Source organism: Podarcis vaucheri, assembly GCF_965113315.1.
Source record: "Podarcis vaucheri genome assembly, chromosome: 10".
In the NCBI taxonomy this organism is placed as follows: domain Eukaryota; kingdom Metazoa; phylum Chordata; class Lepidosauria; order Squamata; family Lacertidae; genus Podarcis; species Podarcis vaucheri.
The window spans coordinates 21,589,443-21,612,720 of NC_138748.1; positions in this window are offsets into that span (position 1 = coordinate 21,589,443).

The following is a 23,278-nucleotide window of genomic DNA, read 5'->3' on the forward strand; positions in this document are numbered from 1 at the left end:
CCGCTTTCACTGCACAGCGATCCCTCTTGTTGTTCTGGCTTCTGAGATTCAGAATATTCTTTTTCTTGTTTTCCTCCTCCAAAAACTAGGTGCGTCTTATGGTCTGGTGCATCTTATAGAGCGAAAAATACGGTATTATTATTTTTTTAAATAGTTACGTCTCCCATTAGATTCACAAAATGTTTAGGGGTATGCGTACCCCTGCGTACCACACAGGAAAAAAAGCACTGGGTAATTGTAAAACCTCAGGATATCAGTTAAGCTCAAAAACCATGCCTCAGTCCAAAAAAAGTTAGTCCGACTTAAGTCCCAATGAAATTAATGGGACCTAAATTAGTAGCAGCTGACTTGTTCTATTGATTTCAATAGGGACTTAAGCACAGCTAATTTTCTCTGTACTTCTGTAGGATTTGATCCAGAGGAGTCGTTCCAATTACACAAGGGGCACCTATCCAATGGGAAGCTCCACGAACAGAGGGTCCCCCACCTTTTGTAGCACCTTTTCAGGAGAAGGGGCACAGGAAGCTGCCGGGAGAATTGGCTGAAATTACCTACCCCTTTCCTTTTGCAGTAATGTTCCCTGCTGACATTCTGCTCCATCTTCAGGGCGCTACATTCATTCACTTCGCAATTTCTTGTCCAGCACTGTTTTGAAAAGCAAGGCATGTGCAGCATATGAATTGACAGCCAGCACCTCCAGCCCCATGTGGGTTCATTTGCATTATATGGCATTAGAGACAAGATAAATCCACACACACCCCAACATGGAGTTTAACTTCTACACACCTGGGAGGGGTGTCATTGATGCATGGTTTAAACAAACAAACAAGTAAACAGATAAATGGAACCATAGTACCAGGAAACAGAGACTGTCCTCCGCATCTAGCGACAGTTCCATGGGAGCATAGAAGATTAGGCATTATCGTGACTAATATTTCATTCAGAACGTAGGTCTGGATTGATTAGTCATGTAAGGACGCAAAGCAACCTATGTATGGCACCGCAAGCTGTTCAAAATGCAGCCATGTAAATTGTAGTTTCACCCCAACAAGCTCCAGTTCCCCCGTGCTGGAATTATTCATTTGCTGTGCGATGGAATCTTTTCTCAGTAAACCCTCATTGAAGTATTGTGAAAGGTTTGACAGATGAGTTGCTGAGGTAATTACTTGGCTCCTTTCCACCCCACTAGCTTTTTGTCTGATAAATGGAGGCTTAAATTCAGAATTCTACAATTCTAATCTCAGTAGAACAATCAATTACAGTTAAATGCCAATATATTTTCCCCACCCCCACCAGAACTTCGCCGGTTCAAGGCTCTCTCCTTTCTTCTGTTCCTATTGGGTCAAAGGATGGAATTTAGATGGCAACTCAACATACTGGGGTGCTCCCAGACAGGCCCCTTCTCTGTTGAAAAGAATGAAGCTTCAGTGGCTCAGAGCAAAGCCAAATTGCATATGCAGTCTTGGGGAGAGGGTTCCAGAGGACGTGGGTGGCGCTGTGGTCTAAACCAGTGTTTCCCAACCTTTTTTGGGCAAAGGCACACTTGTTTCATGAAAAAAATCTCGAGGCACACCACCATTACAGCCCCGTGACGTCAGCGCGCAGCGTCACGCCGGGAGGGACATGAATTGCTAGCAAATTACATAATCACCTCCTTGAGGGCTGGCTCATCTTCTCCGAAGGCAGAACCCCATTAATTAACAGCACAGACTCACACCATAGCCAAGACGAGGGGGGAAAACCTCAGTCATGCACAGTCATGCACATGTGGGGGCTAAATGAGGACGAAGACCGGGCAGAGAGCAGGGTTCAAATCACCCCACCTGGCCAGGACAATCCCTGGGTGCTCCCTTGGGCCACTCGCCTGACCCACCTCGCAGGGCTGTTGTTGCGAGGATAACACGGGGAGAACCACGCGCGCCCCCGGGAGCTCCTTGGAGGAGAAAGCGGGCGATGAATGCAATGCACGAAATATATGAGAGGCGACCAGGTTTTGCAGGTGAGGGGCCCCCGCCAGGTTCCGCTTCCAACACCCGGCGCAACGACGCCGAAGTTTCCCCCCGGGCTCGGCTCGGGGAGCAGCGCTGCTCCCCCCCGGCTCCCCTTCGCCCTCCCGGCTCTCTCTGCCGCCCACTGGGGACCCCCCTCACCTGCCAAGTCCGGAGCGCTGGTGGAAGTTGCATGCATGCATGCAGGGCGCCGCGTTGCCATTGCATTGCACTGCACTCCATGCAACGCCTGCACGCATGCATTGCCTTGCACGCCCGCCAAGGGGTCTCCCCGCGGTCCGATGCGTCCCCTCTGGCGCGGATGCAGCATTGCAAAAATAAAAAACCCCCGACGCAGCCCTACCTGGGGGGCAGCCTCCGCCTCCGCCGCTCCGCCTCCGCGGGGATCCCCGGGCTCCATCCTGCCGCCCGATCTCCGCGGGGGCGCAGGCAGGCTGCGCAGGGTCTGCGTGGAAGAGCCCCTGCCTGCCCGGCTGCCGCCGCCGCGCTCATTCCATGGCCGGGAGAAGAGCGCTTCAAACAAAACGCCCGGCCCGCCAGGCCACGCTGGGAAACGTAGTTTGCGCACCCCGCGCGGGCGCGGAGCCCAAGGGCGAGGGGACTACGGATCCCAGCAGCCCCCGTGCCAGGGACGGAGGGGGAGCCGGGTGCAGGGATGGAGGGACGGGTGGGCGAGCGAGTGAGTGAGTGGCAGCCGCCAAGCCTTGGCCGAGAGCCAGGAAGGGCCTCCCCGGAGGAGGAGGAGGAGGAGGGAGGCGCAGAGCGGGAGGGAGGGAGGGAACCCCAGGGGTCATCTAGTGACGGCGCCCCAATCGAAAATTTGACTTTTAAAAAAAATCTTTCGAATTTTTTAATTTTTCCCGCGGCACACCAGGCAACATCTCGCGGCACACTAGTGTGCCGCGGAACAGTGGTTGGGAAACACTGGTCTAAACCACTGAGCCTCTTGGGCTTGCCGATCTGAAGGTCAGCGGTTTGAATCCCTGTGGCGGGGTGAACTCCTGTTGCTCTGTCCCAGCTCCTGCCAACCTAGCAGTTCGAAAGCACACCAGTGCAAGTAGACAAATAGGTAAATGGCGTTTCTGTGCACTCTGGTTTCTGTCACAGTGTTCCGTTGTGCCAGTAGCGGTTTAGTCATGCTGGCCACATGACCCGGAAAGTTGTCTGTTGACAAATGCCAGCTCCCTCAGCCTGAAAGCGAGATGAGCTTTCATCTCATTTTCAACCCCATAGTAGCCTTTGGCTGGACTTTACCTTTACTTTACTTTGTAGAGTTCCAGATGAACTGAGCTACTCAGTATTTCAACCTGCAGTTTGAGAATATGTCCTGCTAATATATTGCTAGCTGAACACCTTCCAAAATACCATCTCTGAAAGAGCTATTTCATTTTAATTCTTCCTCATTTATAAATGACTCGCACGCATCTGAAATGATCATGCAACAGCGGCAACTCAAACTGCATGCAGGATTCACACTGACATGTTTTGTTTTTAATGCCAAGTATTTTATGAAATTATGTGATACCCAAGTGGCCTTGTGCTTCCCCCCTCCTTCCTCACATCGAGGACTATAACCATGAGCTTTGAGGGGAGAGCATTCATGGAGTTGACCCCTTGCACCAAGGAAAACACACAAAGGGACCTTTAACAAGTTGAAGATGACCCGTCTCTGAATTGACCATTATTACAAATCACAATATTCACATAAATTTCTTCTCCAGGACACCTTTTTATTATTATCTTGATACCTTTGCTGCAACTAGAGGGTTTTATGAGAAAGGGGTGGACAATCTAAAATGAATATTCCCAATTAATTTTATTAGCCTAATCACAAATGCTATTTTTTGTAAACAAAACAGAATTAGGAGGAGTGGGGAAATAAATAAATAAATAAGGTGTGTGGGAGTTTTACACCTTGTACTGTGACAGCAGCCGTTGTATTTGTTTCTAGGCTTTTCAAAATGTATCAGGAAGCTGTCAGAACTATCACTATTTTAATTATAATGCTAATTATAGCACACTGTAAATGAACAGAATCCAATTCTCTGCATAATCTTGGGAAGAAAATATCTGAAAAGTAGAGGTGTGCTGGAATAACAGCGGCAAACAATATTTTCCCCATTTTCTCTGCTATTTAACTGAGTAGCCTCTGATCTTGTCTCTATGAAACTGGAAGATATTTTCCTCCACTAGCAATAGTTTAATCTATCAAAATCAAACCCTTGACTTCACGAAAGTCAATGGTAATTTTTTCAACAATGCGAATAGTTTCAAGGTTCCACACATAATAAATTACATCAAATGAAAATCTGTAAGTTCCTAGTGGTGTGATTATTTAGCAATCAATGTGGTTCTATTAAGTATTATATAATGAGCGAGTGTCCTGGTTTCTTTCTTTGAGAGAGAGAAAAGTTCTGTTTGCTAGATGGACAGTGTAATTATTCTGGAAGTCAACAAGGCATTCTGTTCAGTTCACACCGCATTGTCCTGATAGCATGCATTATGTTTAGAAGAGAAACTATATTTTAGAAGATGGAAAAACTAGATGAGTAAGCAATTGACTGAAAACTCTATTATGAGCAAAAAATGGATCAACATCAAAGAGATACGCAGCAATGTTCCATCAGAGACATTGGACCTGCTACTTTCATTAGGAAATTCTATCAAATGAAGAGATGATTTAGAAGAAGGAAAAACCCCAGAGCTTTTTAGTATTCAGAAGACAAAATCTAAATGCTCTCAGTAAAAGAGGACAGAGCTGGACTCATATTTTAAAAAAATGAAATTCAAGGACAAATATAACAAATGCAGAAGACAAAACAAATATGTAAATGCTTCACTGCAGTCCTTTCGAGGAAAAGGCAGGGTTTATAGAAGACAGCATATTGAAAATGAATCAGCAATGTGGTGCGGGATCACAAAAGGTTGGTGCAGTCGAGCAGGACTGAATCCATTGCTTGGATCATTTTGCATCTGGATTCAGATGACAATGTGGAAGTAGTGGGGTGACTAAGCTTTGAGAATGGCACCTGCATAGCATGTGGTTACACATGAAGGTCGTTATGATGATATATGTAGCCTCCATTCATGTTAAGACCAGCATTATCATGCCACCGCTTCCTCATATTTCTGCATTGCTGCAGAGGGGTGGTAATTCAGGGACTGAATGAAGGGTGACCAGCTATAACTCCATGTGGCAAGCTTGAAAGAAGTTACTATGTTACAGATCAACAGTACCCATCCTGTGTCCTAGAATTAGAGCATCAGAACAGTTTCAGCATGCACCTGCCTAATCCACACCATGTGTGAACCAAAATGCAGCTATCCATCAAAATACACTCTCCTCCAATTTCCCCCCCCCCCAGAATTACAAGATAGCCACTGCCCTTAAGCTGACAATCTATGAAACATGACATGACGGGGAAAGGGATTGGGAGGGAAAAAGAAAAAGAAAGCAAACTCAAGCACCAGTTTGTAAGTTACAAAGTTCATATAACAACCAGTTAGAACGGATACAGTTCATGGATAGAAACCAAATACACTCCGGTCTCTCAGCTGCCAACCATGCTTTCTTTCTTTCCCTTGCTGCAGCCATTGCGGGACAAGACCTGAAGAGACGCCCTGGTGGAACTGGCTTCACAGAAGAACCAGCTCCACCAGTGAAGTGGCTTGGCTTTCCTGCTTTCCCTCTGTTCTGGCTTCCACATGTACCTCTCCTTCAAGAATATATGAAAACATCGCATATAAAGGCAAACAACATCCTGAAATATACATTAATCTTGCAGCCTCCTAGCATTAGTTTTCAGCCCATGTTTATTACCCACGATCCATCAGTAGTCCAGTGGAGCCTAGCCCCCACAGCTTGGCCTGGAAGGGTAAAACCGCTCATCAAAGCTGAGCTTTCTGACGGGTGATTGGCTGAGCAAATTTACTCAGCCCAGCCACAGTCACTCATTTTCTAACGTGATTGTTTTTGACACTAATATATTGGGATCATCTTTTTCCATTTAGCTAATATAATTCAGTCAGTATTCATTCTCTGTGAACTAACATTACCTTCGACTCCATAACAGAATGGATTTCACTGTCAAACAGTGTTGATCACTCGTTGTTAAACATTTTATTAAACTCAATGCAAATCATCTCGCTATGAATATGACTGCCAGTTCCTACACTGATATTTTCCTCCATCCCTGTTATCAAAATTCAGCTGGTATGCTGAGTGTGAGATGCTGCAGTAAGGATTTCTTTATTAATGGTGTTATGAATAGTGTTCAAACCTGACAGCCAGCCAGGCCTGGCCATGTCTACCTTTTGCTCTAGAGGTTGCTGTTTGATTGCTCAGACTAACCAGTATAGAAGCCAACTCCTAAAGGGTCTTTGGTTCCACAATAAAATATTGTAAAATAATATATAATAAATAATATTGTAAAATATTGTAAAATAAAATATTGGCGTCTCCCCAAGTTTGCTATTCAAATGGTGTGTGTGCACCATATCATGTGATCAATTAGGTGGGATGGGGCTTGCCTGCCACCACCACCCATATTTTATTAAAGTTGGCATCCCTGCTAGCCAGGAAATGCCTGGAACATCCTCCAGTGTCCCGGATGGAGGAAACCACTGAGCGAAGTTTACATCCCCCATCTAAAGCTGATCTAATGTAGGTCTCTGTGTGTCTACACTATGAACAAACAGAAAATTAGAAGAAATTGGAGCAAAAGCTGTTGTTTTATTATACTAAGATGGATGGCTTCCGTCAAGCCTACCGGTTGCATAGATGCTTAAATAACAACAGTAGGCTTTTTTCAGTGTTTGCTTACATGTTGTAAGTTGAGTCTCTAATGCCAGAGCTGGATTCATAAGATAGTGAACCTCATCCTTTAGAATGAATCTGAAACAGACTGACCATCTATACTTCATCACAATATAGATACTGAGGCTGTGTCCACAGTTTAAAGTCTTTATTCTGTTTCTAGCTTGTGTGATGTAGTGTTAATGTTGGGCATCTGCTAGGAAGTCCAAATCTAGCTCAGTTTACTAGATGGGCCTGTCACTGTTTCTCAGCCTAACTCACCTCACAGAGTCCCTGTGAGTATTTTGCTTTGAGCTCCTTTGGAGAAAAGTCAGATTTTAATACAATTCATGCTAAAAACCACTACAATTTACATGCAAATAATTGAGCACATGACCAAAACACCTACAACAGATTCTACTGAATGCAACAAAGGAAGGAACAATACAAAAACAAAAAAGCCAACTTTACTGAGTCTCTGAAAACAACTGAAAAGCAGGGGGCAGCAATTTCTGTCTCTGAAGGCACAGATATATGAAATGAAATGTGCTATCACCAGCAAAGAAAATTCTCTGACGCCAAGAGAAGAAGGTTATACTTTCCACTATAAGAACTATTAAGTGAGTCGATATCTTGATTCGCCCCAAAGTTTTGTTGCTGTAAAAGGAAGGAAACATTGCAATTAAGGAGCAACGAAGATGCCCTTTCTTAGGGGAAGCAACACAGAGAACATGAAAAGATTTAGTGGTCCATTTAGTCAGTGCTAGAAAAAAGGTGCCAAAACTCACTATGAACACCTCCCTTGTTCCCTTATAATGGCAATGGTGCCCACCTGAGAGGTGCAGGAACTAAGTTCTGGTAAATTGCAGCTGAAACAAAGCTCTGCATTTAGTCCATCTTCCTGCTTCCCACAGCAGGCAAGAAGTAAAAACAATATAATGGTAAACAACATCTTGAGGATTTCAGTACTAAATAAATACAAGCTATCGGTTACAAGACCTTCTACTTAGAGGGTTTTCTTTCCCCCAAAACCACTTTATAGATGCATTAAGGCTTTCACAAAAGTTTGGCAACACTATGTTTAGTGAAACAATTCATTTTTAAACTCCATCACTTGAGTGAAAGAGCTTTAAGATGACTTTTGTTTGTCTGATCGAGTAATATATTTCTTCTGTTTTCAATAAATTGTCTGTGTTTATTTGATATTTGAGGTGGAAGGGGATAAACTTGTTCAGTTTGCATTTTAATGTGAGTCTATCTAACTGGAACTACCTGCAACCAATAAGTGAAGTGAAACGCAGTTCTCCTTTTCCAAATTTTGTGTTTTGTTACCAGCCGAAAGCCAAAGGTATGTAGCACAATACATAGATTGGTGAAAACAACACAAAAAACTGCATTACGTTGAAGAAATTGCTTGCAAACATGTGTATATTGAGCAAAATTATGCATAAAGAGGCTTGGAAAGAGAAATATGCATGGAAATGTGGACTCTTAAAAGAAAAATTTGCAAACTGATGCAGAGGATAGGAGAAATTAAACATGAAGTTGGAAAATGAGAAACTGAGAGAACCAAAACCTGAAAGATTCATCCATTCTTATTTCATATTGAAATATTCAAGCAATTTATAGCATATCCCCCAGTGACCAACCAGAATTCCACAAGCTGGATGTGAAGACAATAGTCATCTCTTGCTGTTGCTCCCTTTGCCCATCACAACTAGCAGCCCTTGATAGCTTTATCTTCCTTGGATTTGTCTTTTAATAGGAGACATGCACTTATGCACCACTTGCTTTTAAGCAGCCGTTAACTCTCTTACAGTAATGGTTTTCAAAGATGCTCTTGTGCTAGGACGAAACTGAGCCGTTCTGATGCCTCTTGGCATCTGCCAGGAGAGACTATGCACTTCAACAGCTAAGGACCATTGGAAAGAATTAGTCTATAAAGCTATTTACACCCACCCACCCACCAATGATATGTAATTTATAATACAACACTAAGCTAAAATATTGTGCATTTATTTATGTTGTTGTTTATAATGATTAACATTTTAATTTTTTTAAAAAAAGAAACTTCTTAATCTAGAAGAGACGTGGGCTTGGTAACTTCAGACACGTATCAGTTTGATGTTACAATTATAAATTAAATCTAAATTATGGCAGATGTTTGCTGCAGTTCTGAGCTTTGAAGTCCTCATTGTGATTCTCAGCAAATTTGGCAGGCCCACGCTTAATGCATGCTAATGGAGCTTGCATCGGAAAAAAGACTTTGGGCACCAGGAAGTTAGAAGGAAGGTCTGTCTTGGCAAGGATATTTTTATAGGGCAAGTGCAGCTGGGGCACACAATGAATACTGTTTATCACACAGCTCTGCCGTTCTTCGTGTGGCTCTGCAATTTGTCACTGAACTCAGCAATTCATCACTATCAAATATGTGGTGAGTGATTATATATATACATATATAAACAAATGCCTTAATTTTAAAATAAGCACATATGCTATTAATCATATGAAAGATGACTCAGGCATTGAAGAAGCTATTTCAAAAATGCCACTAGAATCTATCCATAAGACTGTATCCGTATGTACTTCTAGACAACAGCCAAAAATCTGCCCACTGTACCTCACCCATTAATATTGTTGCACACCACCCCAAAGTCAGGCTTGCGGGGGATTCTCTCCTCCCCCGGTAGCATCAAGGAGCAAGGAAGAAGCAAGGAAGTTTGTTTTCATGGTTTTATTCAGTCATCGTGGTGCAAGGCAAAGAATCCATCATCTCGCTTTCAGGCCGAGGGAGCTGGCATTTGTCCTCAGACAGTTTTCCGGGTCATGTGGCCAGCATGAATAAAACGCTTCTGGCACACGGAGGACCGTGACGAGTGCCAGAGCACACAGAAACACCATTTACCTTCCCCCCACAGCGGTACCTACTTGCACTGGTGTGCTTTCAAACTGCTAGGTTGGCAGGAGCTGGGACAGAGCAACGGGGGCTCACTCTGTCACAGGGATGGGCTCACAGCATTAACACCCCAGAAGGTATTGCCTTTTGCACAGTCACAGCCTTGGATTCCAACAGAAATCATCATGCCCTCCCAGGCTTCTGCCTACTGCCTCCTTCCAGCCCAGCTCACACACATACCATTCTTAGACATCAAAAAACGTTACTAATAAAAAGCAAATACAGAAAATCAAACCTCATTCTTAATCATTCCCCAAGGCCATGCCCATAACGCAGCTAGTCCCTAGCCAACCGTTTGTTGCAAAGCAAACATCGGGTCTGCCAAAAACAAAACAAAGAAAACAAAAACTGACAGCATAATTAAGCATAATTTACTGCCAGCTCATTCACCTATGCTTCATCCAGAGCAATGCTTTATTTATTTAGTTGGAAATTTATACCCTGCTTTATTTAAACAAATATTCAATGTTTACAACCGATATCAAGACATCTGAAGTAAAAATATGAAATAAAATACCAGAGAATTTCCGTGTTCTACCACATAATTAACAGCTAAACAGAAAATCCTCTTTGGCATCAAAATAAATATTCTGCATAAAATACAATACCAACAGCAACATAAGATTTCTTTCCCTCCTGATTTCAGTCTATTTATATACACATTTGAAAAGCCCTTGAGAAAACTGGGATGTTCTGCAGTTGTCTTTCCTCTGTTTGAAACTGGTTGTTCAGAGCAGGGCAAGTTTTACTGCTGATAAGTCAACATTTTATTTTCCGTTTGTTCACTGGAAATTAGGTCTGCAGAAGCATCACAATTTAATAAAATATGGGAGAGTTTGAACTTTCCATTTTTGTACGTCCAGGGTTCGGCTTGTGGGGGGGAGAGGAAGATTTAATACTGAAAACTGTGTGATGGTGTAATTTGATGGAGGTAGCCATGAAATGCCTGAAGGAATTTAAACACGCGAGAGCTGCAATTTTCAATTACACTTCTACAGCTTTCTGATGCTCTGCTGTCAATTTGCATTGATCTGCCAAGTGTGTGGAGGATGTCCTAAAGGTTTTTCCTTAAATGGGATAACTAAAATGCCACCACAAGTTTTTTTCACCTTTCCAATAAGCAGAAATGTCCCTTCCATTTCATTTGAGACTTGCACATAAAATCAAGGATGAGCACCGGAGGAGACAGGCAAGAAGAACTAACTAGCGAGCAAGACACGTTACATTATGGATAACAGAAAAATAATGTGATTTTTGAACCTGACTCTCCAAGTGTACACTTGTGCAGCTTCACCTGAGAATTACAACTGGCCTTTTCTAAGTTTCAAGATGGCTGTCGCAGAAGCCCACATTTAATCCTATGGAAAGTTTGATTCCATCAGAAGAATTCTTATAAACAAAGTTCCTCAAAACATAGAGCCAAACTACATGATCAGCAAACCTAGGTTATGTATCAGTTACTGAGTGGTACCACTTCAGATGCATAGGTAGGGAGGCATGTTTATAAGCTTCCTACAGAAGGAATGAGAAAAGTGTGGCTTTTCAGACATTATGGTGCTAGGATACCCATCATCTCTGGGTATGCTGGCTGGGGCTGATGGGAATGGGAGTCTAACATCACCTAGAGGGCCACAGGTTCTCCATCCCTGCCATAGGGAGCATCCTAACATGCCTGCCTTCCTATGCAGTCTGAATTGGTACCACTCAGTGGTTGATGCATCATGTAGGTCTGCTGATCATGTAGTCTAGCTCTATGTCTTGAGTCAGGTCACACAGCCAGGGCAAAAGTTTATAAGCCAACCTTTAAATTTTCCAATACAGTGGTATCTTGGTTCTCAAATGCCTTGGTTCTCAAACGCTTTGGTTCTCAAACTCTGAAAATTCAGAAGTAAGTGTTCCGGTTTTCAAACATTTTTCAGAAGCCGAACATCTGATGCGGCTGTCGGCTATTGTTTCCAGGGCACCTGCACCAATCAGAAGCTGTGCCTTGGTTTTTGAACATTTCAGAAGTCAAATGGACTTATTTTGTGTTTTTGTTTTTGAGGCTTTTTCAATTAACTTGTTTTTGTAACTTTGTGGAACCCTGTTCAGCTACTGATTGATTGATTGTGTGACTGCAGAAATGGATAAAAGCCCCCCATCCAAGCAATGACTATCATCAATGCAGGTAAGGAAAAGAATTTATTTAAATTTTTATCATCTACAATACTGTCTTATTTATTTTATAGTACAATGCACTCACTGATTATTGCTTTCATTTTATGGATCAATGGTCTCGTTAGATAGTAAAATTCATGTTAAATTGCTGTTTAAGGGGTTGTTTTTAAAAGTTTGGAATGGATTAATTCATTTTGCATTAATTTATATGGGAAAGTGCACCTTGGTTTTAGAACGCTTTGGTTTTGGAACGGAATTCCGGAACGGATTAAGTTTGAGAACCAGGGTACTACTGTATAATGGGAAGCAAAGCAATGGTGGCTTCTTCCACCATTCCTTTCCCAGTCCCCCCTCCTTGTGGCTGAGGCTCCCCTTGCCCTGTCTGATACAGGACACACCTGGGGTTCTGCTGCTCATGGCAGGTGAAAAAGTTGAGGAAAAGGGTAGGTGGAAAAAATGCTGCTCGCCTATCCTTTGCAGCACTGAGCGACTTACAAGCATATGCATTTTCTCTTGTTTAAACCCTGGCAATCCTAATACCTTCCCACATTTAAAAAAAGAAGTCATAATTCCCTGCAGCCACAAAACTTTTAGCATGTTGCTGCTTGCTTTCTCCTTGACATGCTAGATTTAAATATGTAGAGATTCGTTATTATTGACATTAGATTCCGTCATGCCCCACACCTCAACTTTAAATCCTATTTGGTACAGTCCAGTAACAGGTACCTCACGGCAGGATGCTGATCTTATCTTTTCCCTCTTAGCCAGTGATTCATTGACAAACTCATCTTCCATTTCAGTGGAAGATTTCCATCAGCCTGGAGCTGATCGAGATTTCAGTTAATGCTTCTTTTGACTGAGGAAGCCTTGATATTCAAAATGCAAAGGAGAACCCTGTCATCCCTTTAAATCAGCGCATGAAAAATGGATAGAGCTAACCAGACTTTTGTCACGACATCTTTCAGAAAAGCTTCTCGTGGACATTTCTCATGTGCTAGAGTTATTAAGGTGCCTTCAACAAGCCATACAAAGGAACCCCAGTAAAGATGCAGGTTGCACTTTGTGGTTGCAAGATGCAAAGCAACAGTAGAACCTTAACAGAGGGGAAATAGCACAGTTTTCATGCAGGAGCAAAAGCTCTATGTATCAGGAGATCTCAGTAATGAAGCACATTCCTTTTCGTTTAAACATACTTTTTTCTAACAACTTTAGAATGTTAATAAATGTTAAATATTCTTAAGGACAAGAGTGTTAATGACAAGACTTAAGAGACTTTTGCCTCTCATTCACTTACTGTACCTATGAGCATTCCCAAGCTAGTAAACCCTTAAATACTTGTAAAAGTGATACATTACTTTAGTGTCAGAATTATCATTTGCCCTAGAGAAGCTGACAGTGAGGCTATATAGATTATGGCTAGCTGGTCTGATGCAACTTTTGAAAAATGGCTTCATGAGCAAAGGGCTAAGACATGACTTTTAACCAGTGCTTTTTTTCTTTAAAAAAATGTTTAGGGGTACTCTCATTTTCCTACTCATGTTGAAATACTGCCCCTCAATAGGGCCAAACTTAGATTCACAAAATATTTAGGGGTATGCATACCCCTGCGTACCCCCAGAAAAAAGCACTGCTTTTAACTCTCCCTCCCTTTCTTTGGAAAATGAGAGGGCAAGAATAAAACTCTGATGACGAAAAAATAAGTGGCCTAAAGTGGAACAACATTTTAGGCGCTGCAGAGCATAAAAGCCCTTGCCCAACTTTGCCACATTTGTTTGCAGGCTGTGAAATCAGGAGGCAAGTACATACCCTCCAATTGTCCTGATATTCCAGGAATGGTCCCAGAATTACAAAAACCATCCTGGCCTTTGATTTAATCATGGAATGCCCTTATTTTCCCCACCGGTGCTGCCACTGCTGAGCCTGCAGAGGAGAATGAGCTGGTGCTTGTCCCGAGCGATGGCAGCGGCAGAGAGGGAGCATCCTGTTGCCTCTCCGTGGCTGCTGCTGCCAGCTGCCTCCCTCGAGCAGCTTGTAGCAGGATGGTGGAGGGTGTGTGTGCTGTGTCCCATTGGTGTCGTGGTGAAGTCACTCACCCTTCTTCTGATAGGAGATGCTTTGCGGTGAAGGGGGAGGGAGGAAATTGGCAGGGTCAAGGAGGCTCAGTTGGTGGGGAGTGAGAAATCGGGTCCTCCCTTAAAGAGGGCATGTATTGCGGTGAGACCTGGAAAACCGACACCCTGTGTTGTGGGTGGGTACAATTGGTCGGCCACAACACCCGATTGGTAGGTCCCTCAAAGCTGGGTGCAATCTGGCCAATGGAACGCAGTCCAAATGGTTTGAGGGACCTATTTATGCCCATGCACGTGACCCAGAGCTTCCTCTTTTGGCGCGTGCATTCAGAACACCCGCCCACCTCTCCCTACTTTTAGGGCTTTGCACTTGACCTTGCTATGCCGTCGTGTGTCGTCTGTCATTGGGACAAGGGCACGGCAGGAATTTCCCCCACTTGGCTGATTGGCTGTTGCCATTTGGGTTTCGCCTGCTGCGTAGCAAATCGTCACAACTTGTAATGTTGCGGATAGGCTCTGGTTCAGGTGATAGGGATGGGAGAACAGTCTTGCCATCCCTATGTGAAGGGTATTCCGTTAAAGGAATCCAGGGACTCGATGGTTTGGTCAACCCCTAAGAAAGGGTTGTGCCCATGCCTGAGTCCAGGGGGACATTTGGGTGGCAGACTTAGCCCGTGCCCAGCTTTCCGCTTATCCAGGTGTTCACCCTTGGCTGACCTGTGCTGGTACCCTGGGTCAGCGCTACCTGCATGGCAGTGAGCTAGTCGAACCAAAGCCTGTGCAACCAGTCACTTTCTGTAATCAATAAAGCCTAAATTCTGCCAAAAACCAAAACCAAAATTTGAGACGTGTGAATTTATTTAGGGGGGAAGTTTCTGGGTCTGAACATGCAAATGTCCCTATTTTCATCTAGGAATGTTCGAGGGTATGCACTCTCAGCTGCTGGGTGCTTCCTTTCTTATTTGCTCTCTATTCTTTTATGTATACCCATAGTAAGAGCTGAAAGCATTGCCCTCACACTGATTTGGCTTCATTGCCCTAAATGGCCTTAATAAAACTGAGACCTATAAGCACCTGGTAATTCAATTACCAAAAGCAATAGAACCACAAAGCATGTAGCATCATCAACAACAAAAATGAGGTGGGGTGCAGTTTAATGAAAAATTCATGAGTCCCTGAGCCTCCACACTTAAACCCAAAACAATTCTGAAATGAACTTTCACCTCAGCTCTCATTTTAACAGATGGCCCATGTTAAAACAATCCTTTCTTTCTCGAGGTGTATACAAAGGTAGGTCAGATCTGAAGAATCACACAATTAATTGTTCATCATCAAGGGGTCTTTAGGCTTGTGGATCTCAAACTGCAACATGGCAAATCTATTTTGGAAAGGTGGAGACTTTCAAAGATGGTGTTTGGCGTGACATGGGTACCTGTTGTTCAGAGTGTGGGGAGGGGGAATTAAAAGTGACTGACGCTGCAAATGTTATTTAATAAGCAAAAACCAAATATGCAAGGGCCAATCACTTGTTGTCTTGCTTATCCTTAAAAGTGTGGTCCTATTTTGTTTTCAAAAATGGAAGCTTTTGTGACAATGTATTTATCTGAGATGATTGTGAGGGAGGGAGGGAGGGAGGGAGGGAGGGAGGGAGGGAGAGAGACTTTCGACACAGCTTGCGATGGAGGTATTTCTTATCACTGACATCTCTAATTTAGCAGAATTCATTTGCTATTTTCCAGTGCCTTATTTTATTTCTGTTCTTTGGACCAGCTTTTCATCTGATGCTGCCTGTTTGGAATTCTATTTTTTAAAAAACAGCAAAATTAACTGTTTTGTTCCTCTGTTTTGTACCTTTTATGATGCATTGTTAAGATTGCAAGCCATGAAATTGCCCCATCTTCACTGTAGTGAGATGCTATCATCATTGCCCATGCATCTTAGCTGCAAAACAAATATAACATTATGAGAACGTGGACTAGAATAATACACACTCAGAGCATACGAAATCCGCATCCTTTCTAATTAGTTCTGTTATAATTGATACCACATGAATGCATAATGACAAAATATTTACTGTGTGTGAGATATTCATCCACTGTACAGAGAGCTTTCTCCAGATTTAAGAAAAGGCTTTAACAAATTTATATATGTTGTTCTCTGTGTGCTTTTATTGTATTATAAATATGGAAAACACACTTAACAAAAATGGTTGCATTCAGAAGGCAGGGCTGTTTTTCAGCCGGAACTCACCAGAACTCAGTTCTGGCACCTCTTTTTCTAGAAAAATAGCACTGTATTTACTAAGGGCCCTACATTTAGCTCTGATCTCAGAATTGACTGGCTATGTGCTTACCACACCTATGCATATATGATTTATTTGTGTAACAAATAAATTCATACTTCTCCCCCTCTCAATTTTATCCGTACAACAGCCCTTTGAAGCAGGTTAAGTGGAGAGACAGTGCTTGCCCCAAGCTCATCCACTGAGGCAAGATTTGAACCAGGTCTTCCAGCTCATAGTTCAATACTCTATCCACTATACCACACTGTCGCTGCGATCGACTTTCTACTGTGCCAGCCTCCTGCACCTTCTATGCGCAATAACTGTTCGTGCACAGTTCTTGATGGTGTGCAGGCATCTTGAGGTTTCAGCCATTGGTTACATTAGAATTATGCTCAATATGGTTAATTCAAATAGACCAGACTGGATAGAAATAAAACATTTTGCCTTTAATCTTTTTGGCTGAATTTCATATCTCGGTGGCAGTCCATATTCTATGCCTGTTAAGGGTCGATTGCACTTTAATCATCTCGAACAGGTTCTTTTAAGGTTGTAGTCAGATGGGAGTTCAACTACCTATGCCAGGATCAGTTTACTCATAAATTAACCCAAACAATGAGATATAATTATTAGACTATTAAAAAATCTATAGAGCTGTCACACAGCAGGACACCACAAGAGGATACTTGGGAGGCTCAGAGTCCATAAATATCTCTTTATTTCTTAAAAAGAAATAATTGGCTGATTTTGAACTGATGGAAGCGACAGAAAATCAACCAGCTAATGATTGCAAAGGGATATTGTCACTTAAACAGCAACCAATCTTCAATGCTACGATTATAAATAGTAAAACAGTAAACCTCAGCAGGGGAAATGTGAGTAAGAATGGCTTCCAAAACTGCAGAATACAGCAGCATGATCTTGAAACTAGGGCTGCATATATGAAACCCTAGGCTGGATCTACACTGACCTGTTTAACGTTATTTCCCCCTATTAAAATGATATTAAATGTTCTAAACGATATAAAACGTTCTAAAATGTCACAGGGCATACTTGGTCATTAAAATGTTTTTTACCTTGTTCTTTTCTGTCAAATGTAAGTAATACCCAGCCACGCTATTTTCCAAAATGCTGTTTCTTTCCCTGCTGGTCGCTGGTTGCTCTGATGTCACATTTTAATTCTCCCTCCCCCCAAGGACAAAAGAAGCAAAGGGCAGGAGGAGAAACTGAACACCGCCCCTCAAATACCATTGGAGGGGGGGACCAGAGTTTGAATGCAGTGAAAAAAGGTAAAACACTATATAGGGACATATGAGCAGTGTTTCACCAATATAGCAGCATAAAATGATTAAAAATTGATTTTTTAAAAAAACAAGCTAATACATTATGAACACAAAAAGTAGGACGTCATGTGTCCATCTACGTTATCAAAACCATTCCTCAATCCTTCCTTAATGTTAAAAACCATGAGTGTAGATCTGCCCCTAGTCAGATACTCTGTATAGTGCCAAACAGGTTTCTGGGATAGTCTAAATCCAGTCGCATCCACTACTCTCCTCCTTGTTCATCATTCATATATCTGCATCCCCAGCTGCTGTATTGACATAGATTTGGATCAGGGCAAATGAGTCAGCTTCAGGTGTGTGTGTGTGTGTGTGTGTCTATCTCATATATCTGTAAAGGGGTTAATGAACTAACTCTTAGTACATTTTGCGGTGTCTGGGGCTTCAAATAAAGTAGCGCTAGCCTTAGCGAGATACACAGTTTCTTTTCTGGTTTTTTTGCCATATTAATCTCTGATTTAGTTTTAATAGAATCTGTTGAGTCTAACGCGATAAATCATGTGCTTGCACTGTGAGCCTGCAGCATAAAACTAGGTGAGATGTGAAGTTCCTCGATTGCTTCAGAGTGTGCTGTTAACGCTGAAACCTGCAAGTGTGAAATTAGGGGCTATCTCTGAGGACCAAGCCAGATATGACGGTAGCAGGTATGTGCTTCTTTTCACATAGAATCATAGAATTGTAGAGTTGGAAGGGAGCCCAAGGGTGATCCAGTCCAACCCCCTGCAATGCAGGAATCTCAACAAAAACATCCATGACAGATGGCCACCCAACCTCTGCTTAGAAAACTCCAGTGAAGGAGAATCCACAACCTCCCAAGAGAATTGAACGGTTCTCACCATTGGAAAGTTCTTCCTGAAGTTTAGTCGGAATCTCCTTTCTTCTAACTTGAAGCCATTAGTTTAAGTCCTACCCTCCAAAGCAGGGAAAAAACAACAAGCTTGCACCAACTTCCATGTGACAGTCCTTAAGACAAGATGGCTATCTATTACTTTCCTTGATTGGGACACTATACTTCTGTTGACGCAGTCAAGAATAGCATTAAGCTTCTTCTTTTTTCTGCTACATGAATCTATTGACTCATGTTAGTCTTTCTGCACTCCATTTTATCCTCACAACATGCATGTCAGGCTGAGAGATATTTCGGACGGGCACAAGTTCACCTGGCATTTTTCATGTCAAAGTGGTGACTGTTCAAGTCTTCCTGGTCCTAGTCTAACTCTCTAATCACAACGCAATGCAGACTATTCTTAGGCCACATTTGCATGATACATTTAATGCGGAATCACACCACTTTGAACATTCATAGCTCCTACCAAAAAATTCTGAGAGCTAGTCAAGAGTTTGCTGAGAGTTTTTAGGAGACTCCTATTCCTCTCCCACGGTTAGCTGAGCGGTTTAACATTCAATCCCTCTTCATAGGGAACTCTGGGAATTGTAGCTCTGGGGGCTATTTAAAGTGTCCACAGTGTTTTAAATGTACTGGGTAATGTGGCCTTAGCCTTCCTTTTGGTGCCAGTGCTCTCAGTATGGAAGAAAGCAGGACCCACCTTTGGTAAGCAGCTCCTGGGCAGCAAGCATTGCAGCTCTGTCCCACTTCCAGCCCTGATGAGCAAGCTTTTAGATGTGGAATGAGATCACAGCAGTAAACCGAACCACTCATGATTTCGTTACTTTTGCATGGCTTTTGCAGGCAGCATCAAGCTAAAGTAAGACAGCTCATTTTCCAGAAATAGGTAAGGGAAAGACTCCTGGAGGAACTCCTGGTGCTGCTGAAGGCTAATTGCTGTAGGGATTGTGAAGTAATAGGTAGGTAATATTGCCGCTTTTCTGTTGTACTACTGTTTTTGTGTGAAATGCTAATAGAAGGGAGGTGGGCCTGTTCCTATGCTGGTGGCTTACCTGGGGGGGGGGCGGGTACCAGTGGGGAATGGTGGCAGGAGTGGTAGTGTCAGGGATTGGCTGGATGAGGAAGAGGAGTGAGAGCCTCCCGCCCAAGAACCCCTCAGGGAGGACAAGGAAGATGAGGACTTAGACCCTGGGTCCTGGTGGTGGGGAGGAGGATAGGAAAGGGATGAGCTGGGAGGTGCTGGAAGCAGAAGGTTGGAGCAATCAAGGGGCGGGGGTCAAAGAAGAAGGCCCTTCCAGGACAGGACTGGAGGCTGAGCATCTCAGTATGAGCGCAGATGCAGACAGGAAGGAATCAGAGGGTACTCCTGCTATCAGTCTCAGTCCTTGCTGGTTCTCCTCCACTCACACTCTCTCTAGGAGAGTCCTACATGGGCCAGACAGACCCAGAGGAAGAGCTCACCCCACGTCACATTCTCTGTCCATTGGGGAAGGCTCCAGAGTGAGGGGCTAGAGAGGAAAGGTGGGGGCAGAGCTCAGTTTCCAGCAACGTCTCAAGCTGAAGGAGTCAAGCCTGGAAGACCTCGCCGTGTTACTTTCTGTGAATAAAAGTCAATTGCATTTCAAGCTTCCGGCCTTTCCCTGACCTGCAAGGGGCTGGCACTTTCCTGTCAACCCTCATGACAGGTAAAGGTAAAGGTACCCTTGCCCGTACGGGCCAGTCGTGTCCGACTCTAGGGTTGTGCGCCCATCTCACTTAAGAGGCCGGGAGCCAGCGCTGTCCGGAGACACTTCCAGGTCACATGGGCAGCGTGACGAAGCTGCTCTGGCGAGCCAGCATCAGCGCAGCACACAGAAACGCCGTTTACCTTCCTGCTATAAAGCGGTATCTATTTATCTACTTGCACTTAAGGGTGCTTTCGAACTGCTAGGTAGCTATAAAAGCACCAAACAGCTGGGCCTAGGAGCCAGCTTGCACTGGAATTTTCCCACAATGCTCTGCACATAGTATTTTTCCCAGGACAGTGTAGGAAATGGCAGCTCCCTAACTTGGCCCCTTTTAAAGCGGGGAGGGGGCAGTGCTGATTATAGATAGATGAAAGTATATCTATACACACACTATTAGGTATTTAAGAAAATTTATGAAGTCATAATCATGATGATTAAGGAAATAACAGTCTGTCAACCAATCCTTTGATAGTTTTATTGCAATTTATGAAAACGATTGTGGCAGAACATCAGAGAATTAGCACTTAATTTAATTATGGCTAGGAGGAGAACCGTTACCATGTATGGAAGAAGAAAGGTGGAAGTCCGAACAACTGCAAGAAGGATGAACTAAAAAATCTAAAACAGGATCTCACCCCAACTTATGCTCCCTAAGTGGGGGTAGGATCATTCCATGCGGAGGCAAGGCCCAAAGATGTGCCAGTGTAGTGGATTCATACCAGCATGTTGCCACTTGTGCATGTGCCAAAAGCTGGGAGTATAGAGGAGGGAGGAACATGTCTCTTCTGCATACTCAAGAGTTTGGTGTAATATTTTTCTTCAAAAGAGATGTCTTAAGTAAAAACACTCCCATCATCAATGAAGAGCCACAAATGATTGACCCCACTTCTTCCCACGCAGCCCAACTGCCAAAACAGAGGATAGGATCCTGTTGAAGGATACTTCCAGACTGTTACTATTCTTAGATGGAAGTCAATCATGTACCAGAAATTTCAGGTTACACAGTTAAATTTCACCTGGAAGTTCTTGCACAACCAACTCACTCCCACCAAATCAGACGTTCTTGTGATAATAGGAAGCAATGGGAAAATGCATTAGAAAGTGTGGGATAACATTTGGTGCAGCATCATCTAACCCCTCCACAAGCAAATCAGGATGAATGCTCCATAAACAGCCAAAATTGTCTTACTTCCCAGAACATTTTGTGCAAACAAAGCACGATGAATGCTCAATGGCCAGACTGACTGGAAGCGACCTAACTCTACAGCCAATATCGGCACCCCACCAGCAGTAAATAGATCCAAGGCAGGGAATACACTTCTCATATGGGAAGACATGAAGCAGAATACAATTTCACTTTGTGCTTTAGCACACACACACACACGGAAACTTTGTGATTGTAATCTGGTGACAGGGTTCTTTGTACAAAGAGAGTTCTTTACACAACCACTAAACAGCTAGTGCCAATAACATATTACAAACTCCCGTCTTCTCAAAACACTTTACAGGTACTCTGCTTCAGACCTCCACAACAAAGCACCCAGCAGGAATCTCCACTCTAATCGTACAAATGCAGAGTCAAGGACAAAGCGTCTATCACACAGTGTTCAAAGTCACAGGGGTCCTGCATGAACAAAATGGTTGGCAGTCCCAGTCCTTTGAAATGCTGTGAGGACTTACTCCATAACTGATTCTGTTGAACAAAAGCACTTTGAGCTGTGACTCTGTTCTCGTAACAGTGAAGCAGAGTGAGCAGATCCCCGGGACCCATTTGTTACTCATCTCAGCTGCTTTCATGATGGGATGGCCAATAGGAGGAGAGCCTAGTGCCAAGAGTCTGCATAGGGTGGGTTCCGACAGCTCATGTCTCACCCTGGTTACTCTGGTGTGATAAGCCAAACAATGGGAAAGTAACAGGCATCCTGAAGCATGTGTGAGTCAGGCAGCCAGAAAAGTGTGAACGGGGAACTGAAGGAAATTTTGGTGGATCTACAGTCTGATAAAGGCTTTCTAAAGGGGCAGGAGGAAAGCCAATGTTGCCCACACATCCCAAGAGGCAGATAACGCAAAGTGGACTAAGATTTGTAATCTTGATTATACCATATATATATATATATATATCCTTATGATTATACCTTGAACTAAAAGTATGCACCTTTAATTTCTGGATAAGTGTTTCATTAAATTAGATTTGAGCTTTGAATCCCTTGAGACTTGCAGGAGGCACTTCCTCTTTCAGGATGATTTTCCCAGTATGATGAGGTTATACCCATCAAGGTTAGTAGCCACTGATAGCTTTATCCTCCATGAATTTGTCTGATCCTCTTTTAAAGCCATCTAGGTTGGTGACTGCCAGTGCCTCTTGTTGGAATGAATTCCATAGGTTAGCTATGCAATTAGGTCAGGGATTGGCCCAATGCCACCATACAATAGCCTCCTTCCCCTGGTAGAGGAAAACACTTTTCTTCTTTCTCTCTTCCATTTTCACATCCGAGTTGCTGAATCTCAGAATGGCTTAAGAAATGGCACCGTCTCTTGTGACATTATATATAAGATCATTAGTTATAGCTGTCTAACTTGCACAAGGAGATCTCCCTTGGGACTTATGTGATGATCAAAGACTTGGTGAACAATCTGACAAGTAAAGGCACAAGAGCATTTTAACTGCAGCTTACAAGTCCCCAAAGCTTACTGGCTTCCTCTGCTCATAGTATCTTGTCCAGAAATGGGTGTATAGAAATGCTCTGAACACAGGAGGGAGGGATGTACTGTAGGCTTGTTTACTTTTAGCTGACCTTCTAAAGTCAGAAAGAGAGGTCTTGGAGAAGACTTCCACAAAGCAAGAACTTCCTTCTCATAGGCACTGGTCAAAATACTGTAAGTTCAAGGCATTCACATTCCACACTGCTGAAAAAATGGTAGTGCCTTAGCAAGGATGACCTTGTACTTATTGGTGTTCACAGAAGACTAATGCAATGACTCGAGGTAAACATCTCTTTTAGTTAGTAACTGAGTGAACTCTAAACAAACTGGATGTTGTTGTGATGCATGTGTACTGCATATGAAACTCAATACGAATGTACCACTGGACAAG